Below are 13545 nucleotides of genomic sequence, written 5' to 3'. Positions count from 1 at the left end.
TTTATTCTTTCCTGCCTTTTTCCACATCCTCTTTTCCCCACCTCTTCCTGATCTGAAGGCATGATCCTAAACTAGATTCTTTCACACATGCAATCATTGGTGTCAGTGGTCCATCTCTTCATGAATAACTTAGTATGACAAAGTGGAAACAAAAAAGAGTCATTGGAATTTGCATTTATCTGCCCAGTGCAGCCACAGTTTTTAATTCTTCATTTTAATTTGTTCTTTACTCAGGTGCTTAAATTGATTCCTAAATTGACCTGAAGGTTGTTTGCTTTTCTCAGTCCTTATGGCAATTGTTATTTTCTAGACATTACTCAGCAAAATTTTAATTGTCTTCTTTCTCATTGATTCAAACTATAAAAGCCTCCTAAACCATCTTCAGTGAAAGAAAAATCCACATAGGGGTGTGGGCTTCTGAGTTCATCTGAACAGAGGACATTATTAGGAGGCATAGCTCTGTTGCAGGGCATTACCCTGTCTGTCTCTTCTTGCCTTCTTCTTAGGTTTGAACTGAAACTTGAGTGGCTGCACTTTCCAAGGTAGATGTGTAAGAATACAAGTGAATTTTGTGAACAAACTTTTAAGGTTTATGATGTATTCCTCCAAATGTACTAAATTTTACTTCTACAAAAATGAGCAGTTTTATCATCTGCTTACTAGCAGTGATGTTCATCCTGCCCATGTCAATCTGACCTCTTCTCTGTGATTGTCCTTGAGTGTTAATTCATCCTTTCCTTAGTCTCATGTGCAATCATCTTTTTATTTACTCTATTATATTATGGAAATCATTATTTTATTTCATAAAAATACATATAAAATTAAATTAAATAAATGAAAATAAAAAATTCAAAAAATAAAAAAGATGGAACTATAAAGGAAGAAAGAAAATAGTCAATGAATGAAGGGGGGGGGGGGACATAGAAACATTTTCTGCACATTTATTTCCTAAAAATGTGCCAGTCAGTATGGTCATTTTAATTTGACATCAATGCAGACAAAAGCATTCATTCAACAAAGACAGAATAACGTTGATTGAACCAACATGATTATTGACATATGCTTGTTACTGAGAGGAAAATGTACTGTTTAAGAGTTTTAAAGGAAGAGGAAATATATACAGTTATAATCAAATAAAAATGTTATTGGACCAAAGTCAAGAAATATCCTTGGTTTAGATTTTGTTTTAGTTCTTCATAATTTAACAAGTTAGAATTCTTTTGTTTTCTCCTTGCAGAAGCATCCTATTAAACCTTTTGAACTGAAGAGTCTGTCATTATAATGAGAAAATATTAATTTCATCTTACAAGTGGAATTCAACCTCCTGGGCTTAGTTATTCTCCAGAGAAGTGGGATAATCTTTGTGTTGTATACTTAGAATATACTAAGTAAAAATAATAGGAGATAATTTAGGTTTGAATAATAAGTTTGTAATAAAAATAACATAATTTAAGTCTAACAACGCTGTGAAATAGGAACTATTAAAATTCTGAGATGTGGGGGGCAGAGAAGAACAAAGGATAGAAAAAAGGACAATAAAAAGACAAAGAGAAAGAAATGGATAATCATAAGTACTAGCATCAAAATAAGCTGGATATAATGACAGAAATATAGAAATAAAGATAGGTATAATTTATCATTGGTAAAATGATGCAGCCTACTTATTCTCACCATTTGCCTCTCCACTGTTTTTTCAAGTGAACCACTATTTTAATTCTTCAAACACTTGGAAGGACTATGAGTGGTGCACACATCCCCCTAAATGATATTCATTTTATTAAAGTGGGTTTTTGTTTCAAGATAGAGCTTGGGGCTGTTCAAAGTCTTACTCTTTCCAAAAATCAATCCAAAATCTTTTCTTCTTATTATTCAAGTTTGAGGACAGCTCAATGTCAATCTTCTTTTTTCTAAGATATATCTCCTTATGAATCAATTCAATAAGCCATATGTCTAACAATGTAGCCAAGCATAAAGGAAAAGAGAACTGGAAGGAAATATTTGTAGTCTCTTGTATAAAGACCTCATATTTCAAGTATATAAAGGACTTTGTCAAATTTATAAGCCATGGATTATTCCCAATTGATAAATGGTATATGAACAGACATTTTTTGGAAGAAGAAATCAAAGGAATTTGTGGTCATATGAAAAAAATACTAAAAATCATTATTTATTAGAGAAATGCAAGGTAAAACAACTTTGAGATGCCATCTTACTCTGATCAGATGGACTAAAGTCATTGAAGGGGGAAATGACATATTGGAGGGGCTATGAAAAATTTGAGTCATTAAACACTATTGGTGGAACTATAAATATCTAAGCATGTTGGAGAGCAATATGGAATTAAAATAAAAAAATTATAAAATTACTGTGTATGTCCTTTGATGTAGTGATATCACTATTAGTTCTATTTCCCAAGGTAATGAGGAAAAAAAGGAAAAGAATCTATGTGTTCCTAAATATTTATAGCACAAATTCAACAAGACCAGAGACCAGGTTCTGTCTGACAATTACCTGTGTGCCCACGAACAAGTGACTTAATCCCCTAGTGTACTTGAACAACTTTCTAAGGCTCTAAATTAGAAATAAGCTCCATATTTACATCACAGAAAAAAGAATTTTCCCACTAAAAGTTCCCAACCAATAAATCACAAGTCTAAAAACAGACAAACCTAATATGCAGAGAGAGACATAAATGATGTACAGAAACTGATGGATCCAAATATGTATATTGTCACAGGTATAGATTCAGAGATAGATATGCAGAGAAAGATTATAGTCACTATCTAGTTCTACTGTATTGAATGTTACATAGTGAAAACTGTCAGAGGGGACACATGCAACCTTCTATTTCACAACTAGAAGTCCTTAAGACAGCTTTAAAACAAATTAATACCCCAAACCAGTACAATCTCTTCCTAAAGGCCTCTCTGCACCACCACATCTCAATAGTTCAGATGGATGAACTTCTCCCTACCAGGAACTCCCAGCACATGCCACATCCTCTGGACTCCAAAACCACATCAGAGGTCCTAAGGTTCATTCTAGAGCAGTACAATGCATTGTCCTGGCTTACCTGCAACCCTGCCACCCAGAACTGCACCTCCTGCCTTCCTGTCCACTTTGTGGTACTCACTCAGTTGTACGATGCCATCTTGAACATACTTTAATTTGAAAAGTATTTGTTCCTTTCTGGCTCGAACCTCCCTCTCTTTCCTCAAAACCTCAATCCAAGAAATGAATTATATGCTGATAATGGCCCCTCAACCTTTCTCCAGACAAACCTCCAGAAACTCAGGCTAGGCACACATCAAGTCAGCCATGGGAGCTCCTGGACATGGGGACAATGTCACAGATGGCCTAGGCATGCTGGTCAGGTGACCAGAAAATTTTTTAAAGGAGGATGTGGTGTCCTTTTCCATAGGGGACTGATCCAGTTTTAAGTCTCTGTTTAAAAGTAAGGGCACATTTGCTATTTGGGTATAAGGCCTCTAGGGATGGGTAAGGGTTTGAACTCCATAAGGTGGGGCTTTATGAAACATGAACCAGTTCAAGTACATTATTTAAAAAAAAACAATAAAACAAAAAAAATTAATTATTTTAAACAGGCATTGTTTCAAAATGACCCTATCCTTGAAGGAGAGAGAAATTTAAAGTCTAAACAATGATAGAATGGAATCCTGTCCATGTTTTCTAAAAATCAAGCTGCTTATCATTTCTTATAGCACTGTAGGATTCCATCATAACTATTTACAACTTATTTAGTCATTCTACAATTGATGAACAAAGTAAATGCTTTTTAAAAAACTATTTCTTGCAGGGCTGCAATTGCATTCAAAGGAATCAAACCATCTTCAAATTATCTAAAGCATCCTTTTCAGATAGCACAATGTGTGGTTAATACAAAAGAGATAAGATTTTCTATGGTAAGGCCTTATAGTTTAGCTACAGAGAATTACTGACTCCCAATTCACATTTGGTATACAGAGAATTACTGATCCCCAATTCACCCCTGACGTACAGGGAGGGGAGATGAGCAGGACTGATTTTATGCATTTTTTTAAAATACTTTGATCATTTAAAAGAAGTGTTGAACATCCTTATTGAGTTCTGGCCAGATTCTCAAGGCCATACTTGATTCACACTGCCTATCTTTTCAAGAACTAGCCATTCCTGAATGTAAATACCCTAATTCTTGGGGTGCAGGGAGGAGTGGCTCCCTCCTCAGACAACTGGGAAATTTGGTTTTCTACAAACAATTGGCAAAAACTTTTCTTTGTTCTCAAGCTATATAAGATCTAATTAGACCTTAGCCTAATTGGAGTCTTCACCCATGGAGAGGACGCTCTGCCTGGGACCTTCCCGATCAGGACTCCAGAAGCTATATCCTGGGACTCCCCAGCCACTGCTGATACAGATGTTGGTGCTCTCCCACATTGGTGATGTTTTCTCTTAATATTTATGTTTATGTAGGTTTTGCTCTTCTTTTTTTAATATTAGGACTCATTGGTTACTTTTGCTGTAAAACATTTATTTCTACCTTTTTATAATCACTTTATTAAATATACTTTTTTAGTTTTTTTGGTGTGAATGTGTCATTTTGTAGTAGTGAATTGAAACCAAAACTCGTTAATCAAACATACAACCAGCCACCCCCAAAGCCCCAACTGACAATCACCTGGGGTTGTTACATGTTGATGAAAGCTAAGGATTGGCTTGAGAACAATATTGATGCCTTGCATGTTACTATAAAAGTCAAAACAATAACATATTAGAAAAACATATTAAATATTTAGTTGGGTAAGTCAGAAAACGTTAAGTTATATTTAAAAAATTTCTGGGTAAGTGACATAGATAGTACATGGTCATAGAAAAGAGTTTCAAAAACAATCAAGATCTTTTTTGCAATACCAGGAAATCTCAGAAACACTCCCAAGGGGACAAAAGCCTTTTCAAAATCAAATGAAATACTGAGCAATAGAATGTTACTTATAATGATAATAATAATAGTTTCCATATGTGAAGTGCTTTGCATCTAGAAAGTGCTTTCACATCAAATATCTAATTTAAACTCCATAATACTCCTTTGGAAAGATGGTTATAATTATCCCCATTTTGCAGGGGAGGAAGCTACATTTCAGAGAAGTTAAGTGACATTACTTGAAGTTATAGAACTGCTATGAAACAGATCTGATGTGAAGCAGATCTGGGATTCAAGGAAAATGACATGGCTTGCAGGATGATGACTATCTAACATTTATACAATGCTTTAAGGTTTGTATAGAGTTATACCTATCTTATCTTATCTGATCTTCATAACAACCCTATGAGGTGGGTACTCTGATTATTCCCATTTTATATTTGAGGAAACAGTCCAAGAGACACATTGTAGTTTGCCTAAGGTTATATAGATAGTATATATCTGATATGAGATTTGAATTTAGGTCTTCTTCCTCAGCTCTAATGCTCTTAACTAATGTGCCACCTGGAAGGCTAGAATTGCAACAAAGGAAACCTGAGTTCAAATCTCACCTCAGACACTGACTTGCTAGCTGTGTAATCTAACAAATAACAAAAAAATGTGTTGGACCTGTTTCCTCATTTTTAAAATAAAAAAGTCCCTTTCAACTCACATTCAATGATTAGAGACAAAATGTTAATTGAATTGGACCTGCTCATGCTAAGCCCAGATTTTCTTTGATATCCCACTTACTGAAATAGTTACATGACTTCAGAAAAGACTAAAGAAAGGAAAAATAGCCAATCTCTGCTAGCCAGTAAAAAAATTGAGACTGTAAACATCTAAATATTAGCATCAACTATCACCTAAGAAGTTTGAGTCTTAAAAATATTCTCATCTTGAGCAGATATCCCTTGCCTAAGAAGGAATTTCAATCTTCTAAAATTCTAATAGTCAATTCAATTTAAGTTAATGAGCAAGTATCAAGCCCTTTCTATGCAACAAGCAATGTGATGCACTGAAGATATAAAGACAAAAAAAACAGATCCTGCCTTCAAGGAACTTATATTTGATTGCCTGATCCAGCATTAAGAAACTTTTGTAGATTGATTGAATATTGGGTGAAAGCAAAGCAGAAATGAAGACATAAGATCCTGCTCTTATTTTATTAAATATTATTTTTGTTTATTGGTTACTTTATTACATTATTATTATTATTATTATTATTATATTCTAAGTTCCTTTCTTTTTATTAATAGCATCCTCCAGCACTTAGTACAGTGTCTGACACCTAGTAGGCCCTTCAGAAATGTTTATTGGATTGGACTGATTCTCTTCAGTGTGTTGTTAGGTGGGCCAAGGAAAGAAGGAAGGAAGGAAGGAAGGAAGGAGGGAAGGAAGGAAGGAAGGAAGGAAGGAAGGAAGGAAAGGAGAGAGATAGGGTGGGAGGAAGGAAGGAAGGAGGAAGGAAGTAAGGAAAGAAAGAACAGGGATGAAGCGGAAAAGGAAGGATGGAGGAGGGAAGGAAGGGAGGGAGGAATGGAAAGTGAGGTAGTTACTACTCTCAAAGAGATCATATTCTAATAAAAATAACTCATAAAGGGAAGTTAGAGTCAAAGAAGGGAGTTTTGGTTTAGGGAGTCGTGGAAATGGAGAGCAGAGTCATGGGGCAGTTAATCAATTAGTGACCTTTGATAGCAATAGTAGTATTGATGAGATTGCTCTTTTCCAAGCAAGAAATTTACAATAAAGTGGAGTTTTGTTTCAAAAATGTTCAAAAGAACATTTAGATTGGAAGGAATCTCAAAGGGTCAACCCCTTGCACCACTTGGGATATTATAAAAGTAGCTGGAAATCCTGTAAAACTAAAGGCCTCAAATTTCTCAAACTGAGAGCAATAAAATTTGATAAATATTGTCACAAGTGAGGAAAATGAGGGTATTTGGTTTCCACAAGAATGTGAGGAGAGATTGTTAGTTTACATTACAAAGACTAGGGTCTGCCTATACTGGTGCCTATGGGCAGGTATGTGAGCGTAAGACAAAAAAAGACTTAGCCTCAACCAGATCAAAATCTGAGATTAGATCAGGTCTGCCCCACCTCATTCTGAGTTAACCCAGGGTCTGTGTCCTTCTATGCACATGCTCAAGGAGATTACTGTTCCCTCCCCTCATTAGTATAATTAGCAGGGTGGGGGAGAAAACTTATAGAGGTGATTGTACCAATTAGATTGTGACCCTTGCCAATGATTGACATGAAGGGGGAGGAACAAGCCTTTCAAACTGCATATAAGACCCAGCCTTGTCATGATTCAGCACCCCTTTCCTTAAGAGAGAGGTGGTCCTTTTATTAAGATGTCTTAATAAAAGCCATTTTAATCACTCTTGGACTAAGAATTTACAAGCCATTGATACCATCACATATACTTACAAAAATAACATTTATATAGCACTTTGTTTTAAAAATCACCTAGGATCCTCAAAACAATTCTGACAGTTTTATAACAGTTTTACAGATGGGCAAAGTAGGACTCTGTGATTTGCTTTTTTAAGTGGCTTGCACATGTGAGTGAAAGAGACAGAACCCAAGCAGCTAGGTAGAGCAGTGTGGATAGAGTACTGGTCCTTAAGTCAGTAGAACCTGAGTTCAAATCTGGCCTCAGGCATTTAATAATTGTCTAGCTATGTGGCCTTGGGCAAGTCACTTAACCCCATTACCTTAAATAAATGAAATTTTTAAAAAAAGAGAAACAGAACCCAAACCTACATATTTCTAACTTAAATTCTAATGGTGTTTGCTTTTTCCCCTATTAGAAAACACTACCTCTAAATCCAAATTTGCTTTGCATTTCTACATCCACTATAAAGCTCTGATAGTCTGTCCAAAAATGTTTTTGAGTAAATAACCAAAAAGTTATTCTAGAACAATAATTTTCAGATTCAGTCTCCTGAAGTAAACAATTACCATCTATTCTCATGATTAAATCGGTGTGAGGTCTTGTCTCCATAGAGCAGTAAACAAACAATGCTAATGAATAAAACCTCCAAGTCACAGGTTGTCAAAGTTAATTTTTCAGGGAAAGTAGTTGATGAAATTGTACAGTTTTTTAAAGTGGTTTCATATTTTGTTATTTATAGTTTTCTTTCTGGCATAGATGTACATAAACTATGGCTAAAACTCTTAGGGAGGCCTTTATAGTTTTTCTAGTTTAATAAAGATGCTGCAAAACAAAACAATGTATTGAAAACATTCCCCAGAGGTTTAATACCAATATCTCCCTTCAAAAACCTGACTGCTTATGAAAAACCTGACTGCTTATCTCCTTTTAATCATAATTTATTAAAGAATTTGCTCCCTTTCCTAAATGCATTGATTTCAATTCATTGCTTCAGAGATTTTCATATCATCCATACTTGTGCAAACAGATCTCAAAAATGTGTTGAATTTTATAATAATATTATTCATTGGAAAAGTAGATTTCATTTAAGGTTAGACTGCATGGTATAAGGTGGTGATATCAAACTCAAATATTTGGGGGGATGAATCACACAAAAACGCCCCTGAGGGTGTATATTGATTTTTAAAACCATATGCTTACACGATCTATGTTTTATTATATTTTTATTTATTTTATTAAATATTTCTGAATTGCATTTTAATCTGGTTCAGGAAACATGGGGAGTGTTGTTCTAATGTCAGACATTTCTGATTAGTGTATAAAGAGTTGGTCTTAGAATCAAGAAGACCAGTGTTCAAATCTAGATTCAGACACTTACTAGCTAAATGAGTTTAGGAAGGAATGAACAAAGAAGGAAGGAAGGAAGGAAAGAAAGAAGAAATGAAAGAAGGAAGAAAAGAAGAAAGGAGCAAGGGAGGGAGAAAAGAAGTGAGGGAGGAAAGAATGGAGGGAAGGAGCAATGGCAGGTGGGACAAAAGAAAAAAGTATTCTTTAAGTATCAACTATGCACCAGACACTGGGCTAATAATTTTACAAATACTATATCATTTAATAGTGATCTCCCTTTTACAAGATCTCCATTTTACAGTTGAGGCAGACAGAGGTTGAATGAACTGCCCAAGATCACACAGCTAAGTAAGTGTCTGAAGCAGGATTTGTACTTAGGTTTTCATGGTTCCAATCCTAAAATCCTATTCACTGCCCCACTTTGCTATCCCACTTACCTTCCTTGAGTTAATTTTTAGCTGCCTAATCTGTCAAATGAAAAGTTGGATTCTATGGCATTTAAGATCCCTTCCAATTCTAAAGTAATTATCCTCTTATAAAAAATTGTTTAGGATGCAATGATGGATCATTTTCATGAAGCCTACCCAGTGTGGTATATTGAGTTTGGAATACAGAGACCCCTTAGCACAAATTCTAGTTCTGATCCTTATTTCCCATATGATCTTTGGTAAGTCACTTCATTTCTTTGGGCTTCAGTTTCTTCATCTATAAAAATATGATAGAATTAATCTAAATGACATATAAGACATGTTCTGGTAAGTTCTATAAATTAATGAATTTAGACTTCAGGGTTACTGATTTTCATCCACAAAAATACTCCTCCCACTTCTCATGGCCTGGAGGTGACAATGGGTACTCAAGAGATATACCAGTAGAACACAAACTCTAGGAAGACCTTTAAGTCCTGTCATGGGAGAAGATTGTTTTATAATGGACAGATCAGTTCACTTCAATATGGGGAAGCTCATTCATACTAAGTAGGTAATATAGTAATGAATGACTTCATCATTACTATCTTGAAAGAAAGAAAAAGAAAAAATAACTGAACCAGGTATGATCAGGTTCTCTCTGAATCTGGTCTCTCCCTGACTGATAATCCCAGGAAATCTCCAAAAGAACTATAAACTTCCCAAATGTGAGGAAGATGATTCAGTCCTACAAAAGCATACAAAGTATATAACATGGGCATTAGGAATGGAACAGTTTTTTATTTATTCCTCCACCACATCAGATACAAAAGGTTCACATCTCCAAATAAACAGAAACAGGAAATACAGAACACTCTAACAAGTCATGGTAAGAATGCTCTGGGAAGAATGACCCTTTCTGAGACTACTGATTAGATTATCTCCTATTCTCCTTAAACTTGCAGTGTCCAAGCAAATCATAGCAATTAGCATGAAAGTTTGGCAAAATCCATACCTCTTGCTTGATCATGACACAGCATTAATTCTTACATACAAGGATGCTGACATGGAAATCTCCCTCTGGGCAACTAATGCCTAAATTTCAAACTTAAGTGTCCTTGGACTCAGGATTACCTATGAAGTAAACTCCAGACTGAAAATGTCCTTTACTCAGAGCTCACTTGTCATTGACCTGTGTTCAGGAGAGGAAAGAGAATGGCATAAGTTGGCAGACTTGAACTTGAGGTACAAAAAACTTCAGTCTCAGTCTCATCTAGGAAAGCACATATTAGTCATTAGCATATATTAGTCATTAGCACATATTAGCACATACTTCTGCAGCAAGTTGTCATTGCTGTGGAGAGAGGTATAGAAAAAGAAATGCTTTGCATCACCTTGATTGCATTCCAGAATAAAAGCCCAAGGGAGATGAAAGGAGAGAAAGGTCTCTAACTTGCTTTTATAGAACACACAGTGAGAAAGTTCCTCAAATTAAAATCCATCTCTCTTTAATTCTTGGTTACCAATAAAATTAGACCCTATCATTGGGATCTATCAAGGATTCCTGGGATATCATGTTAACAAGGGACTGATGTATATGTATAGTTCCATGGAAGGCACGCCCTTCATAATAAAGGTCAGTAGTATGTATCATCATCTATTTACTTGGGGAGAGTCATCTAATCAGGAGTTTTTATAAGAAATTTCTGAAAATAAAATGTGTAAATTGAATTTTTTCACATAAAATCATTATTTCCCATTAAATGTACATTATAATTTTTGAAGTAGATTTCCATAAAGGATAAAGATATGATTTTTAAAAATCAGTTAGAATCATTTTTGAATGTTAAAGATTAACTTCTACATATAAGTTAATATAGAAAAATGTTATTTGTTATATGGGATTACTTTCTGTAAAAGAAAGGATATGGAATTCTAAAAGAAATTCTGTTGATATAAAATAAAAAGATGATGAATAATAATAGTATTTATATAGTGCTTTAAGACTTAAAAGGTACTTTATAAATGTCATCACAATTTATTCTCAATATAAGCCTAGGAGGTAGATATTATTAATATTTCCATTTACAGTTGAGAAAACTTACAAAGACAGAGGTTGACTTGCCCAGTCACACAGCAAGTAAATGTCTGAGGCAGGATTTGAACTCTAGTCTTCTAGATTTTAAGTACTACAATCTGTCCATTGTGTCACCTAGATATCAATAAAAATGTATTTTAAAAACAGATAAATAAAAAATAGAAAAAACATCTTAAGTACAGTTATTCAAATTTAAAGTGAAATCCACTGGTTTTATGCTAGCTCAAATAATACTACATTAAATAAATGGCATATTGAATTAAACTATTTATTCCCTTTTTTCTCCCTTTGTTTTCATTGTTTGAAATCACCAAATACTGAAACTGGAAGAGACATTAGATATAATTTACTTGAAATCCCTCATTTTACAATGAGGTCAAAAAGAAAGTGGTAGTAGTAGGATTCAAATGAAGGTCTTCTAAGCACAGATCCCATGGGCTTTTAACAAAACCCCATTGATTCCCAAGTTTGCTTGACAAGTCCTAATTTGGTTGTTCACCACCAAATAGGAATCGAGAAAAAAGTGCTGAAATTCAAGTAGGATTGTAGGAAGGAAAAGAAGAACAGTACAACCTGACCTTAACAGACTAGGAAGGTTACCTAAATCACTTAAAATAAAATGCCTTACATCTGGGTACCAAAAAAAAAAATCAGTTTCCAGATTGCAGCATGAGAAAAGTGCTATTAGAAAACAATTCATGTGAAAAAAAATGACTTTGAGTGAAGTTATTTTGATTATAAATACCCAAATGAAATATAAAGGACATATGAAGAAAGATATCATCTGCACCCAAAGAAATAATTGATAAATAGAATTATGTTTAGAATAATTTCACATGTATTCATAGATGTATATACACAAACACACACACACACACACACATACACACACATACACAAAGATATACCCCTATTTGTATCTAATGGTGACCATCTTTGCAGTAGAGAGGAAGAAAAAGAGAAAAAACATATACTACCATTGTTGTCTATTTTAAAAAATGGCGTTTACTTAGTAGATTTGCAATTTCAGAATAATCTAAGGCTCAACTGACATTGAAAATAGAGGTGGAGAACAACAGCATCTTGACCAGGCATTGAAGTAGATCCCTTGCTCAAGTCCAATGGCAAGAAACAAAACTCACAACATTAATATGAGAGGTTCATATGTAGATTGGAAAAATTTGGCAAAACAGCAAATCATTACACTTTAGTTGTAAATATATATTTATCTATCATTAATCCTACATGTCTATGGGTTGGTAATGTTAAAATAAATAGAGACTTGAATTGAAATAGACTTTCTAGAAAGATCTGTTAAGGTATTTCATCTACATTTCCAGTAATTGACAAAAAAAAAAAAAGACAATCTGTTAGGCCTAATGACATTCACCGTGCCAAGCTCCTTTCATCTTGAGGCAAGAAATTAAAAGTTACCTCTTCATTTAAAAACTTTGTTTTATCAAAGATAAAATTTATTTTTACTTTTGCATGTACTGAGATGTACAGATACCTAGGTCCTTAATTTGAATTAAAATATAACATAGAACATAATTTCTTTAGTCATATTATTATTATTATTATTATTATTGTAACATTCAGGAAACATCTCTAAATTTAGATTGAATTAGTCACTGGAAAACAATAATACCATTCAACATTTCTTTTGCTATTATAATTTAAGATATTGTGGGAAAATATTTTATATACTTCTCATTTCCTTGTTCGAAAATCAATGTGACCTAAAAATGTACCTATGAAATTTTACAACACAGAATTCACAATTAACATGCTCAGCTTTAATAATTTCAAGATACTCAATACTGTGTTCAACATATTCACAGCAAGCTATAGCTGACAAATTTAAAAATAACAGTTACTCCTTTGATCCAGACTGGTTCAGAATGAATGTAAATAGCAATTGTTTTTGTTTTGGCCAAGAACCCTAAGGATCTTACCCTCCCAGACTGATTTTTTTTTTTGGATTATGCGGAAGAATTTCTTTATGTTTCTTTTCTTTCTTACCTGAAAAACCCCAAAAGTCTTGCCCTCCCCGCTTAAGTATTATTTTTTTTTTGAAGTAGTCATTCTTGGCCTCTTTTCATCATCTTTTACCTAATCTTAATCACTGGATCAGCATTGTCTCACACTGGGGAAAAAACCTAATTATAAAAGGCAAGGTCACCCACTGGATTCAGGACCATCTCCAGTCATCCTGATCTCGACTCAGATGACTCTGGAGGAGAAAGTAAGGCTAGGGACTTTGCACAGCACCCCCTCATTTAAATTAATTCATTTGCCATCATGAGCTCATCTCTCTGATGTCACAGATTTTTTTGAG

This window comes from Macrotis lagotis, chromosome 5 (assembly GCF_037893015.1).
Source record: "Macrotis lagotis isolate mMagLag1 chromosome 5, bilby.v1.9.chrom.fasta, whole genome shotgun sequence".
Lineage (NCBI taxonomy): Eukaryota > Metazoa > Chordata > Mammalia > Peramelemorphia > Peramelidae > Macrotis > Macrotis lagotis.
This window is presented reverse-complemented; position numbering follows the sequence as displayed.